The 20,750-nt window shown below is 43.9% G+C and overlaps 1 protein-coding gene across 2 annotated transcripts in view; it reads right to left on the bottom strand.

Annotated features, from left to right (window-relative positions):
* Positions 1–20,750, bottom strand: part of LOC144784313 (ankyrin repeat and fibronectin type-III domain-containing protein 1-like) — a 2,450,348-nt gene that overhangs the window by 173,373 nt on the left and 2,256,225 nt on the right. The gene's annotated exons all lie outside the window — the stretch shown is intronic.

The raw sequence follows: 20,750 nt of genomic DNA, 5'->3' as shown, positions 1-20,750 counted from the left end.
CGATTGCTTAAGAATGAGGATGAGGGGTTCCATGAAGAGGTTGAATAGAGTGGGGGAGAGAATAGAGCCCTGGGGGACCCCCAAGGTGACCGGCAGAGGTTTGGAAAGGTAGTCTTTGACTTTGATTTGTTGGGTTCTATGTTGGAAAAAGAAGGTGAACCATTTAAGAACAGCTCAACTGAGGTCACAACGGTCTTTGAGAATGTTGAGTGAGGGGGCATGGTTAACAGTATCAAATGCTGCAGAGAGGTCAAGAATAATGAGAAGGGAAGATTCACCCTTGTCTAGAGAGTGGCGGATGTCATTGACGATGTTGAGCATAGCTGTTTCCGTGCTGCAGCCCTTTTGAAAGCCTGATTGTAAGGCATCCAGGAGGTTGAATGAGTCGATGTGTTTGTCCAAATGGAGCAAGGTGCATTTTTCCAGGGCCTTAGATAGGAAAGGAAGGTTAGAAATAGCGCGTAGATTATTTAAGTCATTGGGATCCGCTGTGGTGTTTTTAATGGTGGGGGTAATTTGTCCTAGTTGGAGGGAGGCAGGGACCCTACCAGTGGCTAGGGAGGAGTTGATGATAGTGGTCCAATAACAAGCGATGATGTGTTTTAGGTCCTGAACAAGATAGTCTGGGAGGGGATCTTTGGTATGAGAGGAAGGTTTAAGCTTGGAGATGATGTTGAACACATCCCATTCTGAAACTAGACAAAAATTATTCCGAGGTGCATTGTTTTTTAGTTGGGGGTGATGTAGTCAGGCTCATGAAGGGTGTCAAAGGGGGGAAGTTGGGAAGAGTCCAGGGGAAGGGAAATGGAGGGAGGAGACTTAGATGAAATGTTAAGGAAGTGCGATTGGCCTCTAAGGGAGGGGCATTAAAGTGAAGGATTGATCAATCTTATTGATTTTATCTGAGAAGAAGCTCGCAATTTCTTTACATCTCTCAACCGTAGCCATATGTTTGGGGATGGCTGAAGCAGTTTGGCTTTTGACAATGTTAAATAATTCCTTAGGTCGGTTTCTTGCCCAGTCTAGTTGTGAAAGGAAGAATGAAGTCTTTTCATTAAAGTTGTGTTTTTTGTAGTTGGCTCTTGCGGCTCTAAGGAGGATAAGATTTGAAGGGGAAGGATGTTGCCTCCAAGTGCGTTCAGTCTGCCTAAGGGCGCGTCTTTGACTGTTGAGGTCGCTATTGAAGCAGGATTTGGAGGGGTTACATTTCAACTGTTTTAATTTGGCAGGAGCAATTTGGTCAAGAACATGAACGATAGATTTGTTGTAATGTCCTGTAAGGCCACTAGCACTTGGGGAGGGAGGAGTGAGGCTTAGGTGAGTTTTAATTTTTTCCTCCAATTTGCCTGGAGGAATAAGGTCGAGATTTCTAGTCAGCTTTTTTTGGTTGGAGGTATTTGTGTAAGGTGGGGGCACAAATGTTAGTTGGATAATGGGGGGGTTGGTTATGGTAAGAGTTTTTAGTGGAGCCATGGGGGGAACATGAGGAGTAGGGAGGGTTAAGGAGGTTGGGGGAACATTGTTGGTAGGTTACTGGGAGATAAGGGGGTTATAGTTGTAGGTGGAGCCCTCAGGGCATCGGGGAGTGGGAGAACGGGGGCTAGTGGGGGGGTTTGGGTGGCTGAGGGGGTTGTAGGAAGGTTACTAGGAGATGAGGAGATAGGGGTTATTGGTGGAGTCATCGGGGATAGGGGAGCAGGGGACCGAGAGGAGCTGGGGAGTATGGGTGGCTGTGTGAGTTAGGTGAAAGTCATGTGGAGAAAGGGATGTAGATGGGGCCGGTGGAGAATGTAATATTGTATTGAGGGTTTCATTGTTGAGAGGTGGGTCAGGGAGTAGATAGGTTAGAGCCGGGGTGAGAGGGGGCGAGAAGGTATCTTGTGTTTTGGAGGCTGAGGGGTTAGAGGTAGGAGTAGGTAGTAGGTATTGGGATAGGGAGTAGAAGTGGTGTTCAAAAATGGTGAGGTGGTTTTCAGAAGCTTGTATCAGGATATTTCCTGATTTGAAAATGGAGATGTCGATTTTGCCTGAAAAAGTGTGGGAAGGAGTGGTGGACAGTTTCAGGCCATAAGGGATTTTGCAGGAGTTTGTGACCGGAAGGTGACGGAGAAAGGTACTTTTCCATTTAGAGGGGCGTTTGGAGTAGAAGATGTAGTTAGTTTTTATGACGGGGGTTAGGCTAATGTAGATATCAGCGAATAAGGTTTCTTGGTGGCTTAATAAAAGTTTATGTTTAAAGTTTTTCTTGCGATTTTTGGAAAGGTTTTGGGGGTAAAGGATGGACCAAGAGTTAGGCCCATGTGTAGAGATGGGTGCGTCAAGTGTCATGAGGGTATGGTTGAGGGGAGGCATGATAGTAAAACAAATCTATGAGACAAAATGGACAAAGCAGTGAAGAGCTAGGAGGTGAAAGTATGAGAGCAGCATTATATTTTTATCGAACAGTGTTTAGATTACGGAACAATCAGGGACAGATTAGAAATTAAGAATCAAAGCGGAAGAAGACAAAATGAGGTACGCCATTTTGAGTGCACATGGAGTATTAATAAATAGCAATTTGCATCAATCAATATAAATTACGGATAATTTAAACAAATTTAAGACAAATTAGAAATTAAGAATCAAAGAGGAAGAAGAAAAAATGAGGTAGACCATTTTGAGTGCACATGGAGTAATAATAAATAGCAATTTGCATCACTCAATATAAATTACGGAAGTTGTTCATAGTATTCACTTTCTGCCATCTTGATTTGACTGGGGGAATTCAAAAGTGGGTGATTACTTTTTCCCTATTTTTTTTGTTTAACATGTTTAATGCTCTCCACGTATACAAATACAACAATGACTGTCATTGCTAGAACAAAAATAGGCAGAATAAACTGCTGGAGTCCAGTGCTAAGAAGCCCATAAGCGATCCAGTGAAAGGCAGAGACTGCAATGGTTTTGGAAGTCCGCTGTCCACATGAGTTGGGGAAGTAGCTGAGAAGACTGTAATGAACACAACTGGATGTAATATACTGTAATTTAAAGTGTCTGAATGGTAATCAACCAGCTGGTATAGGGTCCAGTATTACACTGTAAATAAGGAATATGCCAATTATGTTCAAAGCAGTGACCTGCAGGGGTGAGGGAGCCCTCTTATTGTCCAACACAACACAAATGGCTCTGATAAAGAGCCATCATCACATTATCTGCTTAAATGTCATCCTTGCTGGAGACTAAATAGAGCCTGACCCCTTTACACCAGGAAACAAAAAAATGTGTCTTGTCCGATCACAAGTGTTTTTGTTTTTTTTTCACTTTATTTACCATTTTGTCATAAAACAAACAGCATTCAGGTACATGTCTGCAATGCATCATTTGTAAAAGTCACAGCAAAACATATTTTAGACCTTCTATTTTCCATATGTAATACACTTTGTCAAACTCCATTTACATCTTGGTCTCTGCTTTTCTCAAGTTATCTGCCTTACATTTCATATTCAACCAATTCCGAGAAATAGGGGAAACCCCTCAACCCACCCCTGTCGAAACAATCCCAGGCTGCGACTGCAAAAAGGAGGTAGGTCCAGCCTCAAACAAATAATTTTTCAAAGGACCCATATATCCTTGGGCCTGGATGCCACTGGTGATGTGATGGCAAATAGGTCGCTATTTGGAAACCTTTCTGTGGAACTTTGGAACTCGTACTTTTGTCTGCGCCAGTACCTGCATTGCTGTTTGTCTCCCCTGATATCGCCGGGGGCCTGACCGTCCCTTTGAGTGTGTGCCTGCCTGCTTGAAGCGCCTCTTATCACCCGCGGACCTCGCACTGCCCCAACTACATCATCCAGTGGGCAGCGCGGTCTCGCGAGAGGTGCTCCGCAGTCGCCCCGCCCCCTGGGACCCTTAAAACTGAGCGCGGGCTCCCGCGTCGTGGGAAACCTTTCTGTGGAACTTTGGAACTCGTACCTTTGTCTGCGCCAGTACCTGCGTTGCTGTTTGTGTCCCCTGATATCACCGGGGGCCTGACCGTCCCTTTGAGGGTGTGCGTGCCTGCTTGAAGCACCTCTTATCAACCGCGGACCGCGCGCTGCCCCAACTACATCATCCAGTGAGAGGTGCTCCGCAGTTGCCCCGCCCCCTGGGACCCTTAAAACTGAGCGCGGGACACGCGCGGGCTAGCCCGGGCCAAGCCCGGGCCAAGGGCGGGCCCGTCCGCGCCCGTCGGAGCCCGAAGGAGGCCGGGCCTGCTTATCCCTTAATACCTACCATCAGACCTGGTACTGTACTGTTTTAAACTTATACTGATAACTTTGGGTGTTTTGGAGTGTTGGCCCCTGGCCACGACCATTGATTATACTGGGCTATTGCTGTATGGGTCACAGTTAAAATTATGAGTAAAAGAAAGAAGTGCCACACTGAAGGCAAAAACCTACATGATTTACAAACCTGGGGCCAATCCACACTCCTCTCATATTTGGTGGGAGCCATGGGGGTGTTGGAAAAACAGATCACTAATGTGGAGGAGACATTAGGAAAAGAGCCAGTAAATCGTAGCGCAGAAGCTACAACATACATCTCACCCCAGCCCATACCCTTGAGTGGTAGTAGCGCCCAGGATAAATCAAAAAATGGATGTATACAACATCTGCCTTTGGAGATTGAAGTAAGCACCTCTGAGGAAGAAGCAGAGATACAACCCCCGAACAAACGCCCCAAGAACCCATTAAACATGGCGGGGGACCCTAATAATCAGACCAGAGACACTAGTACCATCCATATAAGCCCCCATAAGATGCTTCCCAACAATAAAAGACCCAAAGCAAAATAAAAAGCTTCACAAATGGCCTCTCGTAGGATCAACAAAGACTCTGTTAAAATCAGTCATGTTACACAAATAGAGCGAGGCACCTTAGCGATTGAAAATTTCATGAAGGAATTAAGCTGCTTACGCAGCACACTCGTTGAGGCATTACAAGCACTGACCAACAGAGTAGCTAGTTTGGAGGTAATGGTCAACGCAAGTAAACATACAACATACATAGACAAAGTCAAACAGGCCCAGGTAGGCGTACATAGGACTAACGTATCTGATTTACATCCGACCACCGAGCCACCCATAGGAAATTGCATACGACCCTTACCTGACCCTGCACAAATACATCTTACTTTAAAGGGTAATAGAGACATACCCCTACTGCACACTGACTTAACAACTCGTCCAAGTATGGGATTGGTCCAGCATAAGCCTGTTAGAGGTGAACTCGGTCCAGGTGGTCAAACCAACCAGAATGCTATTAACACGAGGGACCGTTTAGATCTATCCCCTGCAGCCACCCCATACGAGGTGGTTCTGGCCAACATGCCCACTTTGGCCCAGGGAAAGCATGAATGCTGGCAAGAACTTAGAAATAAATCCCTATTCTTGTTGGGCGAACAAACCGGGCTAATCAGCGAATTGTTCAGCTGCTTTAAAATGGCAAGAAGGGTGGCGTGGGTGGGAAGGCAAAACAAGATCTCCCCCGGCGATTGTATTGCCCTGACCTTTAGTAATCCTAGATTAGTCCATGAAATTCTACTTCATACTAGACATTCTTCCTTATACCATAATTCCATAAGCATCAACCTGCTGGGGGCCTTCTACTCTCCCCATCAACATACAGGCAGGACCCCCAAATATCATATAGGAAGAATACCCCAGGCTACTGGTATACCAGGGTGGAGTATTCCTTTACACAATCCTTATGAGGCCTTGTCGGGCATGGACGATCAGGATTGACATTGGAAGATCAGAACGGGGGAGCATTGCCATAAGCTGTCCAGTCTGCCCCTGACAGAATTACATGAGCAACAGGGAAAAGGCTATGTCAGCACTTTGTAAACAAATATGGTGGTTAACGCCTTACCTGAAACTATTGAGTCCATTGATTTAACCATACTGCCCTTAGTCAATACACCCACAACTAAGGCCTAAAGACACGACATAGAACCCCTAATGAATATAAGTTCATTGCCAACTGCGAGCACTGTAGAGGGCCCATATCCAGAGGTTGACAACAGTGCCTCCACAACAGAGATAAAACCCACCAATAACATCTTATGCTGGAATGTTGCGGGCTTGACTGAAAAAATTACCAGCCCTTTATGGCTGCAAACTGTAACTAAATATAATATTATCTGACTACAGGAAACGTGGACCTCAAATGAGCTACACATTATGGGCTACCAAACTTTTCACACTCCAGCTACTCCCAGCTTACACAGCAGACATTATGGGGGCTATGTACATACATCTCGATTATAGGGGGACCCAAAGTAGTTAAGTTCTTATCTACAGAGTATTATCAAATTATAGTAACCCCTTGGGGAGATCTAAAAAACATGACATTGGTCAATTTCTACAATAATATTCCAACACAATTAATGGAAACTGTTGTAAAAAACGTAATGTCCAATTTATTAAAACTAGAGGAACAGATGGACGGAGATATGGCCCTGTTATGGGTAGGCGATTTCAACTGCACCCTATGCCCCCGTGACGCCGCGGGTATCTGTGGCTTGGGCGACAATAAGGAAGATGCTCCTACTCATTTTAATCACTCCAAGTTGGGGGATCTTTTGAATAACTTGACTTCTTATTTCACCTTGTCATATATTAATGAACTATGTTCTCCCATTAAACCCTTCCGGACCACCTTTAACGGGAGAGGATGTAACTCAACCATCGATTTCACCCTTCTATCCACAAGATACTCAGGGTCAGTACTAAACTGGGATACACTCGACACCATTCTCAGTGATCACTATCCAATCTCGATCACTATAAAACCTAAGGGTACCGAGCAAAACTTATTGGATAACCCTTCATACAACCCATCAATAAGGCAAGCCAGCACCAATGGGTACTGCATCAAATGGGATAAGGTGGAGCCTGTGGCCTTCCTTCAAAGCTTAGTCAAAAACACTTATGAGGATATTCAAATCTGTCTCTCTAACAAGGATGAGCCTCAGAAGTCATTGATTCCTTCAATAATATCTTAGCGGAATCAAAAAGACTTCTAACTAGGGTATCTCGCCACGGCCCTAAAAATAGCCAAGGCTGGTTCGATGAGAGCTGCACCAAGGCACTAACTACCATAAAGAAAGCCTTACATGCCACCCCCAGATGCCGTGAAATAATTCAGAGAGCCAGACAATCCTATTGGCCCGCCATAACCAGCAGGAAAAAACAACTAAAGAAAGAGGCATGGCTGGCACTCCATGAAGCATCCGAAAGGAAGGACAACATAGCTTTTTGGAAGGCAGTAAACGCCCCTTTTCTGGAAAGTAAGCAGGCGGCCCAAATAGATCTTGCAATTCCGGGCGAAACCTGGGTTACACACTTTAAAGGTCTATATGACAAAATAGAGGCCGTGGAATCTAGTTTCCTACATGGAAATGACCTTGGCCCATCTGTGCGGCATAATCCCCCTAGTGCTTTCCCTTTGGCCATTATGTTTGACTGCGAGGAAGTCATCAGGGCACTGAAAGAAAGTCCCTCGTGGAAGGACCCCGGGCCGGATTGTGTTCCCATAGATGTCTACAAATCTGAGATTGATCTATGGGCGCCCTTGCTCACCAACGTGCTTAACTCCTCAAATATCTCCGGATTCATTCCAACCTGACCAGAGGCAATCGTGGTCCCAATTTTCAAAAAAGGGGACAGGAATTATCCCGTCTGTTACCGCCCGATCTCACTACTCGATGCCTTGATGAAAGTTGCCGGGAGAATTATTCTAAACAGGATCCAGGATTGGACGGAGGAACACAACGTTATTTCAAACCTACAATATGGTTTCCGGGCAGGCAAAGGTACCATAGAACAGGGCCTTAACTTGGCATTAATAATAGCAAAATACACAGAGGCCAAAAAAGGAAACCTTTTTGTCACGTTCGTGGACCTAAGTTCCGCATTCGACTGTGTGGACCATGAGACTGATACTCACTGAGATTGGCTTAGACAAGCAAATCCTCCTGTTTATCAAAGAACTCTACAGGGGGGCAGGTGCCCGTGTCAGATACGGGCGGAGGGACGAGTGCTCCGAGAAGTTCGAGATACGCAGAGGGGTAAGACAGGGGTGCATCTTAGCACCTCTACTTTTCACTCTATACATCAATGCGGTTGGCCAATACCTTAGTGAATCATACCATGACTATCCAACAATAAACGGGTCCCCAATACCTATACTTTTGTATGCGGACGATGCCGCAATAATGTCCCGGACAAGGGTTGGACTGCAAGGGCAGTAGGGAAATGTACTGATTTTATGAGAAATAGAGGCCTAAGAGTTAATGTCTCTAAAACATATACCATGTCCTGCGGAACCGGGATCAGAAGGACACCATGCCCAATCTTTCTGGACGGGAGAAAAGTCGAGAGTACAGATAGGTTCTCCTACCTAGGCATCAACTTTGACAGAAGGGGCACATGGCAGGCAGCGGCAACCGCATGACATTTAGCATTTTCAAGGGCTACGGGTGCACTGACCAACTTTGCCAAAAAATTGGGAGGGAGACAGGTTGGAGAACTTTTACAGATCTACAAATCTAAATGTCTATCTACCGGTACCTAGGGAGCTGGCCTTTGGGGGATTGAGCACGTAGAACACATTCAACTACGTCAGAACCAATTAATTTGATACCTATTAGCAGCCCCCAAATGCACAGCTACATACGTTGTTCATAATGAATTAGGCCTCCCTTATATCGCGGACACCATTAAATCTTCTCCCATACTACTGTGGTACAATGTCTGGGTAAAACCTGAGACGAACCTGAATAGAGAGGTCATTAAAGACTGTCTCAGGTTAGATAGCGCTGGCAACATTAAATGGTTTAAGTACGTAAGAGATACGCTGAAAGACATTGGGCATCCGGAATACTTTCTGAACCCTGCAAGCATGGAGGCTGTGTCCAGAATTACTCTGAAAAAGATGATCCTCGAGCACCTAGACAGTAAAAGATGGCTCTTAGAAAAGGGAAAGCGCACGGTCATAGAGAATCAACTAACCACCACCGATGGCGGGGATACCTTTTTTAGATTAACCATGTTCCCGCTATGCAACGATTGGACAGGGGAAAGAGTAATCTGCCCGTGTGACAACACCTCATACCAGTCTAAGATCCATTGCATACTATTCTGCAGATTCTATCTGATTCCGAGGGAAATGTTCCTGAAACCCTTACTAAAGGCTTGGGGGTGTAGAGTGGCCTTTAACAAGCTGAAATTATTAGAAAACGCTTATGTCATCAAAGCTGTATCTTCCTATCTGAAGCTTGTTGTTAGGTTCAGGAACTCGCTGTAGGAAATGTGATTATCTGTATCTATCCGTTTTAGACTAATTCTGGAAAATCTGTATATAGACCATCAAGAAAGTCTAACCATTGTTTTTTATATAAATGTATAAAGCTTTATTTTTTAATCCTTATTATACAAATTTGTATTGAGTGAAGTACCTTTCGTCTTTGGATACATTTTCAGCCTCCCACGAATTGTACTAAACCACCCCAATCTGTCAAATGCACTCTACATTATATATATTGATCTTTTTTAACATGCTTTTTAAATGTATGCTTTTATGATTTTGTACTTCAGCAAATCGAATAAAGCTTAATTGATTTGATTTGATTTGTGTTGCAATAAATAAGACTATTTAACCATGCTTTAGTAGTAGGAATACACTTGCTCCCCCAAAATGGAGCTATTTCCCTTTTGGCTAATACTAATGCAATAGAAGTGTAACAGCGAAGTTGCTTAGGGATGTTTTGAACGTACCCCAGTAGAGCTACCTGCAGGGTCGGAAGAAGCTCTAGTCCGGTCATCTGCCCCAGGACCATATAGACCGACCTCCTCAGTTCACAAGTTTTGAAGAGACATACTGTGATTTGAAGGCAGTTTTTTTTAGTTTTCTAAGAGATGGTCATAAGCATGGAATGTGACAATGCCAGATATATCTGTCTATATGCGAACTTAACTAATAATCATCTATATAGTGCTCGCTTAGAAGCCCATTAGTACTCTAAGGACCACTTTTGTGCAACATTAGAATAATGATAAAAACTGTAAGGTTATACATATGTGACTTGCAGTTTGCATGCAGCTCTTTGAGACAGGTTCATAACCCTCTGAGATGTATTACAAGGATTAACACCTGTGACATGTAGGTAACACAAGGTGTTCTTTGCAATGAAAACAACAACCCACTGAGCTGTCGACATCAAAAAAATAAAACATATATAAAATAAAATAAAATAGGAATCTTTGACCTACATGTTACATGTTGAGCTTGCAGCAGAACTGTGGTAGTTTCTGATTAGTCAAAAATGTGACTTAACTGCACCTAAATTGTTCTAACAGATGGTTAAACACCGAATATTTTCTTAATGTAATACATCCTGGAAATTGTCTGGGTATTTGTTTTGTATCATAGAATTTGCATAGTGCTTACTGCCCCTATGTGGGGCGCTGAAGTGCTATGTTCCCACAGCTAAAATGTTACACCATGTAGATGTGTGGTTGGAAGAGTATTGCCTTTACGGGGAGCCTATGTTGGAAGAGTTTCTATGTCATGCATGATAGCCACCGACGTGTGGGTATTTTCTGGAATGCAACACTTAATGGTGTGCCACATGCGGAAGTGTGATAGAAATGCATTTCTGTAACATACTATGCAGGAAGCTCTGATTAACTCTGCAGGCCACTTTATTGTGCTGTTAGTGTGTCTTATGTTCTTGATCTGATTTCCTATGCTGGCTGTGGCAGGAGGTCATTCACTGTCTGATCTTATTGAGGAGGTGACAGCAGGGCTTTAAGTGGGGAGAAAAAGCTGGGGGTTCTCAAAGGGGCATGTCCGATGAAACTAAAGGCGTGGCTTAACAACATGTATGCTAAAAATCAGAGCTTAGCATAGTGTGCTGCGCAACTGGTATTTTACTGCTTCTGTCATTGCATCCAGATATATAATACAACACGTAACATTACACCTACAGCAAGCCAGAACTTTTGGCTTTGTCAATAGTTGTTAGTTGCATAAGATAAAAAAGCAACAACTATGGCTTCATTGTATGGAATTTGGAAAGTAGTTCAGTTCTGAAATGATGATACTATAAAGAACTACAGCGAGTCTCTCTGAAGTTACATCAAAGGCAGTGAAGGGTGGCACTGTGGCAGATTTAAGATTTTTATTTTCACTGAGGGTGAGGGTAAAAATGGAGAGCTCGATAGAGACCCATCTCAGCACCTGCCTGTTTAGAACTGCAAGTGCTGAGCACCAGCTGGACGTGGCCCACTTAAAGCCCTGGGTGAAAGGAATTGATAACGATTGATGGGGTATCAGTACTCTGCCCACAAAGACTGCGTTATAGTTCTCCTTTATATGATTACCATTATAAGATGTCAATTTAAGAGTATAAAACGATTTCTGCATCAGGTGCCTTAAACCAGAAGATATTTTAAATTGCAGTCTGTGAGCAATTATGTAAGCCAGAGTAAATTTACTATCACATTGAACCTTCTTTCTCATTTCTTTGAGCCATGATTTAAAAAAAAAGAAAATCAAGGTTGACTAGCAGACATCGCCCTTATGACTCCACCCCGCTTCTGGTGAAATCCTTTGGCCCTCAATTTAGGGAATACCATAGTAAAAATGTCTATGTCCAGCACTGCCCTCTAGGATAGCTTCAAGGTGCAAAATACAACATAAAACCGCACAAAACGACCATAAAATACATGTAAAAAATTCTGACCCGTATAAATGGCCTGCAAGACTTTCAGAAAAACACAGGAAATCAAGGTTTCATTGACAGAAGAAAGATCTTTAAATGCTGGTTTAACCCTGAAGAGGAAGGGATATCTTGCAGCACACACATCAACCAATCGGCGTTTTGCACCAGTAGTTCTGAGGCACCACCCACCAATTATGTTGGAATATATTGAAGTAAGTGGCTTGGAGTCAGTGCTAGAGGAGTAACTCAGTAGGACAGGGCGGTAAACTCCGTTCCGCTCGCGTAATTTGTGTAATTTCACATTATGCTGAGAACGCAGAATTGGCAAAAATTCTGCGATCCGCAGAATTTTTTGCTTGTTCGCGCTTTCAAACTGCGTGTGCACGAGATATTTCTCCCCGAGCACGCAAACTGCGTTCACGAACAGGAAAAAAGCATCGCGAATGGGAGGAACAAGCAATTCCGCGCATTTGCTGAACTTTTGCGTGCTCGCAGAGATTTTTGTTTACCATTTTGCAGAGCTTTGCGTAGCGCGACTACGCAAATTCCGCCCACCCCTATAACCCAGTATGAAAGCCTTCACAACTTCAACATCGGCATCAGGGGCATAGCTATCAGTAGTGCATCAGGTGCATTGGCAGCAGGACTCAGTGATCTGAAGGGCCAACTTCAGCCCAATTAATAACTTGTTTACTACAAAATTGGACTGGGCGGAATTTCAATGACGCTGAAGTAATCAGAGTTCTACGTTATCATTTGATGTGGAACTACTAATAATTATGCGATTACTCCCCCTTGCGTAATTTAGGAGAAAAAATCCTACAGCAAGAGCACATTTAGCAAGCGAGTCGCTGTTCGCGCTTGCTATTTGTGTTCTACTGCATATAGCGCTATTTGCAGAAATGCCTCCTCGCATCCATTTTGGAAGCAAGGGTGCCTTTTGCGCTAAGAAAATAGCACTAAATGCCAAGAGTAAATTGGGGAAAAATCGTATCCCAAGGGCACATTTAGCGAGCAGCAGCTTGCGTTCGCTATTTGTATTGGGTGGCATTTAGAGCTATTTCTTAGTGCAAAAAATCTCCTTTGCGTCCAAAGTGGACATTTTTTTGCATTAAGAAATTGCAATTAACGCAGAATTACTCTTCTTGCGCAATTCTGCATAATCTCTCTGAATTCTCACGTAATTCCACGTCACAGCATACATGAAACGCGAGTTACGCCCGCTCCTAAGTAAAACCCAATTTCCTAGGTTGCATTAGGGCCCTTTGTGCTCCAACTACAAAACTGATCAGCATCCGGGCTTTAAATTGAAGCAATGCATTAAATCAGTCTAGATCATAGAGTCTGGATATTGTACCCACGCAGGGCGAATGTCCCTTCACTAGGAGCCTGAAAGAGAAAGTAGGAAGGACAGCAACCCGACACTGCTAAAAATCCAAATTGATGACATTCCGGAGGAACATACTGCCCCGGTGCTCATGACTTCCCCGGCGCACAGGGATCAGCGAGTCCCGGGGAAAGGCAGCAGCAGGTGAAACTGGAGCCACGTCAGTTCTGTCTGTGTAGGAAACTGATGACGGCGGGATTATGCTCCTGAAATATGAGTTATTTCCAAGCACGCACGTGTGCGCGGCAGTGAGTGTGTGCACATTCCTCTGGGGATCCCTGCCATACTTTACCATCATGTGCCTCGGAGCACCAGCGTCACAGACAAGCACGGGGCTGGGACGTGCAATAAATCACTCAGATAAAGCGCTAGGCGCAACAAAAAAACGGATTTAGGCGGGATTAAACGTTGCTATATGTCGCTTGGGACCTCTCAGACTTAATCTGCTATTGTTGATGGGGCGGGCGGACAGGTTTCCATGGATAATTGCTGGGAAAATGACTGAAGAGACTCAAAAAACTTAAAGGTTATTAAAACAAGCATTGGCATAGCCAATAGGTCTTACTTTTGGGACTTTATAAGTATTTAGTCAGAGCTATTGGTTTTGCCAATGTCTTTAAACTATGATGTGGAGCAGCATAGGTGATGTGCATCATGTTGAAGTTATAACAAAAAGCATTGTCAAAGCTAATAGGTTTTGCCTATGCAAGAGCTATTGGCTTTGCCTATGTCTTTTAGTCATATCATAGAGGGCGTGGTTGTTCAGGGCTGGACTGGCCGGCGGGCACCGGACGTATCCCTGGTGGGCCAGTAGAGTGGGGGCTGGTTTTGTAACTGGGGCCGGTTTTGTGTCAGTGCTTCAAAATCGTCTCCTTGTATCAAAAGCCTAGCAGTGTTACCACCAGTCCCCCCCAGGCCACCCCGTCAGGCCGACGAAATTGCCAGGGCTCGTTTGCGATCCCAGACGGCCTCTGTGGTTGTGCAGCATGGCTAAAAGTCAAGTTAGAAAAAAAGCGATCTGAAGTGGCCAGCATTGGATGGAATGGGCAAGCAAGGATGCGAGTAAGGGGCACCGGGGGCACATAGTTCTTGGAGTCATTTAGTTTTTCTGGCAGGTGAACAGATGTAAAAGCAAAATGCGGGTACGCTGATAGATAAAGTGGATTACACTGGTGGTAGCGGTTGTCAAATCTGCAGAGAGTCCTTTACTTGTTCAGACCTATGTGTTTAGTATTGTCCTTGTCCAATACTTTACTGCAAATGGCTATGGTAAAGTTTGCATAGATTACATAAACACAATGCTGCTTTGTTCATTTGCGCTGTACTACTTGGTGCATATATTTAGTTAGGACTTTCTTCAAGTGACATACAATCACTCATGTTGGTAGGCAACCTTAATTGTACAGTGCGGGCAAACTAATATTTATTTAAATATTCAGCATTTTTATAGGCACACTCAACCACAGGCACGTTTGAACAGGAGACATGGCCGTGTTATAAACATATACAGACAAAAATATGATTCTTCAGATACTTACACTTTGCAGGCCAGCACTTCTCTTCTTTGCTGTCATTTTAAAAATAGTTCTGTTAATGCCCAGGGACTAGTGGCTCCTTGACACATGTCCCCTAAAGATTAGCAATGCTACAGAAAAGGGTGGCATTCTGTGAATTGTAGTTTCCACTTTCAAATGTTGTACGTAGGGGCTAAAACAATTCTAAAATGCTAAAAAAAAGTCTTTTAGATTTGCTTTAGTCACAAGATTTTGCTTCTGCTGCATCAACTTAAACATGTACATTTCAATGTGGATTACAGCAGCCCTCAATGCCTGTTGTTATTTACTGTAGATACGTTTTGTTTGGTTATCTATGATGTAGGACAGTCCTGCCAAATGCAGCATCATGGAGAATGAATTTCAAATCAAATCAAATTCCTTTATTCGGCATATAAAATACCATAGAAGTAACAATTTATCCATAAACTACAATACCAATCTCATTTTTTTTTAAAGTAATAATACAACAGTTTAAAATCTACATGGTACAGATTAAATATATCTAGCTAAAAAATAAACATCACATGTAACATATCTCTCATAAAGCAGCCCCATCTGCAGGTCTAGTTCACGTACCCCTTGTACTTCTTAATCTAAAAGCTGTCCTTAAAAAATTTGTGATACATAAGAGTGTAAAGGTGTCTGTGGCCAATTTCAGAAATAAAAGTGCCACCAGTGCTTGTTTAAATCTGGCTTTTTTTAGGATACGCCTCAGAAAGACTCTTTTTGGATGAGAATAAAATGGGCAGAATAAAACAAAGTGAAGGGTGTCCTGTGGAGACCTATGGTCGCAGCCACAGGGCCCCTTCAACTCTGGATGCGGTATAAACCCTGCCGGTTCTGCTAAAATGAGAATGAATTTGAATTAAGATGCTTAGTTTAACATCCATAACTGCAAGTAATCAAAAAAATAAACCTTTAATTCTCTTTCCCTGTAGGTTTAACCGGACTCTTCCCTGTCCTCACTGGCCATTGGCATCAACTTCCCCACGTGACATTAATGTAGAGCCATGACTTATGGTAAAGTGACGTCACCTGGGGGCATTGACTGCAAAGAATAGTGGGGTAGGGGGGAAGAAGGAGGTTTTGTGGCTCCACTGCTCACAGTTGTGAAAAGTCAGAAAATGCTCAACAGCAGAGGCAAGTGCAACGAAATTAAGTGTAGAAAACAAGGCAAAAGAAAAAAAAACACACCCGCTGCATTCTACTTTCAGTGATTTACACAGACCTGAACCCACTTCAAAGTCATCACATTTTCAGAGCCCCTGCCCTAAAAATGAGCTTAGCTGCACAACGAATGGAATGGGGCACCACTTAACTGCACTTAAGAAACAGAATGCGGTCTCAGGGACAGGGAGGGTGGAACAGGCAAGCAAGGATTGCAGAAGCCAGTTGGAAGTACAATAAAGTTAAGCTACAGTGTAGAAAACAGGGAAAAATAAAAAAACAATTGACAACTCTCCATTCAGCTTCCAGTGCATTAAACAGACCTGCCCCCACGTCAAAGTCATGCGGTTTTCACCGTCTCTGCCCTAAAAACAAGCACAGCGAATAGAATGGGAAAACACTTTGCTGCAACCGAGCTTAGAAAGCCCGATGCGGTCTCAGTGATGGACAAGCAAGGACGGGGGTAAGGAGCCGAGGGACATATTGGATTAGGCACGGTTTGGAAATCATGGCAACAACCACCACGACTATATACACAAGGGCATCTGCTCAAGTCCTTTGGGAACTGAAGACATTGCAGGAGCAGGCAGACACCAAACAAAGAGTAAGTCTTGCTCTCATCAATCTGTTTGGTTCAGACTAGGATTGCTCCCACTCGCAGTCACAAATAACAACTCCCATGGACATACTTTATTTACTATGCCCTGGAACAGCCAGAATACCAACCATGCAAACAATATTCATTCTCAGGAAACAAGACACACAGAGGGAAACATAAATACCCATACAACGAACTCCACTCAGGACGCCACATTCAAGAATAGGGCAAGTGCATAACCATCTATATTATAACATTCACCCGGCATAAACTGTCAACCTGCCCTTCCCTTGTAACACTGGTATGCTGTCCCTAACAGAAACCTAGTGTTCCAAGAGTGTGCATTGATTATTTATTTTACAATGCCACCAAAACTATTCCAAAAGTGTGCACAATCACTTGCGGTACAGTCCCATCAAAACTGCCATTTCTGCATTGTTCCTTTCCCCTTCTACTCTATCCCCTTGCTGTCCAATTCTCCTTCTCCCTACCTTCCACTGCATACCCCAGAAGCCCCCTACTCCATCACCCCCTTCCAATTCAGTTCTGCCCACTTCCCACACCTCCCCAAAAACTGAAATTCTCACTCTCCTCTGAATCCCGTCCCAACTACTGCATATCTTACTCTCAGCTAGTTACACCCCGTACTACCTATTCCCCTCTCTCTCCATCTTCCATCATGTCTCATCTAGAACCTACAAGGGCTTTCCCCAACACCACCTTACACTTCCCCCTCATCTCTTCTCTCCAAACCCTCTCCCGCCCTCTCACTTTCTTTCCATTTCCTAGCCTGTTGTTCCCTGCTCCCACCCTCGCTTCCTCCAACAATATCATTCCTGCCTCTGCTCCACTCACATTTTACCTATGCCTGACACCCCTCACCTTTCTCACTCACACATCCTTTCTCACTGGACATTCTCCTCTATCTTTCTTCCCTACTTTCCTCTCTGATGCCTCTCAGTTACCCAAAGCCCACTCTCCCCATATCACTACCCTCGCTTTTTGGCCTCTTAACCCATCCCAATCCCTTGTAACCCATCTTATCCTCCATCCTTCGGCTTTCCCTTCTACCTACACTTTTTAAATACCCTGCTACTTCCTCTGGCTGCCACTCTCAGCCCACTCATACTCACTTCTATGGCCCGATGCAGCTACACTCTGCTCCACCACTCCCCCTACATCATCTGTTCTTTCTCACCACTGCCCTTTCTCCCTTCTTTCTTCTACCCTCCCCACTCCTTTTACCTTTAACCATTAATCTATTTTTCCAGCTCTCCCTTTCCCAATCCCATCATATTCACTTCTCCTACCCATCAGTCCTCCATTTTCCCCTACAGCCTCACACCTCTCACCTACCATATCTCTTTCACCACTATTCTATCCCCTACCCACCTATCCCATTGTAATGGTTTTATTTAACTGAAAAAAGAAATTGATTTGCATTGCCATCCCATTCCTTCATCTCTCCACATCTGCTAGCCTCTAATATTCCCCCGGCTGAATCAATTTCACATCTCGGTTACTTCATCTCTTCCTTATTTTCTGCACACTCTTGACTACAAAATTGTGACTGTAAGTTAGCGAAAGCCAGTCAAAAATGAGAACGCTCACAAAAGGGCAGAACCTTATGAACACACCATTTAGGATTACCTGCCAATCTCATTCTTGACAAGGCCACTCACTGGAGTTCGGGTGCCGATAACATTTCAACCACTTGTAGACCATAACGCTCTAACAACAAGATCAGAAACACCCCTTAAAGTTTGGGGGACGGTGGTTGAAAGATATGTCCCCCCTCCACCAGAATACTATCCCATGGGACAAAGACATCTGACATACTCAGCAATAACATTCACAAGAGTTCAATAATAGATTACATTGGCAAGATAAACAGTCCAAAAAACATGTATCACTCAGAGTTGTTTTTCAAATACATTTGTATAATCATTCCCTACTTTTAAGCACCCTCCTTTGTGAGAATGCATACCACATGACTTGTTGATACCATGCACGGTGGTTATACAAGGGTTGCTTTTGTGTCACCCACAACACTGATCCACTGATCACATGCATGGGTTGTGGGAGATAGGTCACAATACCAACTACCAATTCCTGAGAACTCTTTGGGATTACTGACATTACAGGACTAACCATGCTCAAACAGGCTAGGCAAAATGTCTGAAGACAGACCTCATTAGATTAACCGAAGATGCAATGAACACATGTTGATGGGTTTAGCAGAAGGTGTAACAATTGAAGGTTCCTTTGGCCCCAAACGTTGGAAACAGAGCACTTAGTGTAAAGAAAGTCAAGGACTTTCAGTGTTTCACACCACATTGTTTTTCATGTGGATTTTTACTGTTCGTTTTTTCGACCATCCAGCCTAGTCACATTGTAGTCAGTCTCTGCAATTATAGCATGTATGAGAATTCTGAACCCATTACCCACTCTTTGTAGCAGGCTGGTGGGGCTGATGGCATCAGGAAGAGTAGAAGGCGGCAAAAGAATGTCACTAGGCAAATCGTAAAAGCCATATCTAGGGTTCCTCTTCAATCCCCTTCTTTTCTTCTTTATCTTTAACCTCAGTGCCAACTTCTGCATATTCTTTCTTGCAAAAGGAAATTAATTAATGTTGCCATCTGGTTGCGGTTATGGTGGGAGTAAATGCTGGTTCTTCTCATATACCTTGGCCAGTTTTATAATGGTCTCCATTCAAGATGGACTGAGGAGGGCTCTTCTCACAGCAGCGACCCGTGCAGGTAAGTCGGTGGGGCCGGGTGGGAGGGGGAGGGATTTTGACAGACGATGATGAGGGAATCTCCCCCCAACCTGGTTCCACCACTTTTACCTGCATGGACCATTCCTGTCTTCTCAACTTCCTTGAGTTGTTTCCAGATATCTAGCACATATTTTGCGGACACACAATTTTGCTGTAATGGCCGGGTTGATATCACCGAAGTGTCTGACTTTGGCTAAGAATGTGAGCTCTTTGACAAGTGGCTGAAGATGAGTGACGAATGGGGGCCATTGACAAGTCTGATGATGAACACTTGCTGGAAGTTGGTGACCTCCAGGAAGAAGACTGGGGGGAACTCGAGTTGATTTGTGGTCATTATTTCTAGAGAGTAGCCCTGCAGTTAAATGTAGCAGTCAACATCAAAGCCAACAGTGGCATGACAATACCAATCATGGCATTTTGGTTAACTCATTAGCCTTTGAGTATGTGTCCTAGATTTCGGCTAAACATACTTGTGCTTTTGAAAGGTGGTAGTGCCACCCTTCTGCTGGCATTTGTAGCAGAGTTGTACTGCAAAGAAATACATTTTTGGGGAGAATATCCAGAAAGAGGTAGCATGTTTTTGTTTAATTGGGAGATGGACTCATCAGAGCAGTGACATAATTCCAAGATCCTCCAACCCTGCCTTGCCTTCTCCGGGTAGGGGATGTGTTCACACATCTGATAATACTGGATGGCGGGGGTGAGACAGTAAGTATAGTTCTCATGGATATCCACTTGACCTGTGCTGAGGGTACAACATCTGTCCTCTCTAAAAATTGTTTAAAGTTTTTGTTTTTGCGATTCAGAGAAATTTAATATATAAAAATCAATTCTCTTGTGGGTAACCAAAGCTGCTCTCCAGGGAAGGATGCTGGACTTAAAAAAAACGTTATCAATGTTCATGCCTGAGACTCCCTTTTAGGGAAAAGGGGAAAACAATGCAAAACAGACTCTAGGGATAGGCATAGGGCTGGGGATAGAGCTGGGGATAGGAATAGGGCTGGGGACAGGAATAGGAATAGGGCTGGGGATAGGGATAAGAATAGGGATAAAATTAGGGATAGGATTAGCGATAGGGGTAGGGATAGGAATAGAGATACGGATAGAGATTGAGCTGGGATTAGGGATAGTGATAGGGCTGGGAATAGGAATAGGTATAGGTATAGGACTAGGGATAGGGCTGGGGATAGTGCTATGGATAGGAATAGGGGTAGGGATAGGCATATAAATAGGTAAAGGGATAGGGATAGGGCTGGGGATAAAGATAAGCATAGGGATAGGAATAAGGATAGGGATAGGAATAAGGATAGGGATAGGAATAGGTATAGGGATAGGAATAGGATAGGGCTAAGGATAGGTATAGGGATAGGGGTAGAAATATGGATAGGGATATGGATAGGTCTGGGGATAGGGATAGGGCTGGGGATAGGGATAGGGATGGGGATAGGAAAAGGTATAGGGATAAGGATTGGGATTGGGCTGGGATTAGGTATAGGAATAGGGACAGGGATAGGGCTG

Source organism: Lissotriton helveticus, chromosome 10 (genome assembly GCF_964261635.1).
Source record: "Lissotriton helveticus chromosome 10, aLisHel1.1, whole genome shotgun sequence".
Taxonomy (NCBI): Eukaryota; Metazoa; Chordata; class Amphibia; order Caudata; family Salamandridae; genus Lissotriton; species Lissotriton helveticus.
Note: the sequence above shows the minus strand (reverse complement) of the source record. Positions and strands in the feature narration are given on the sequence as shown.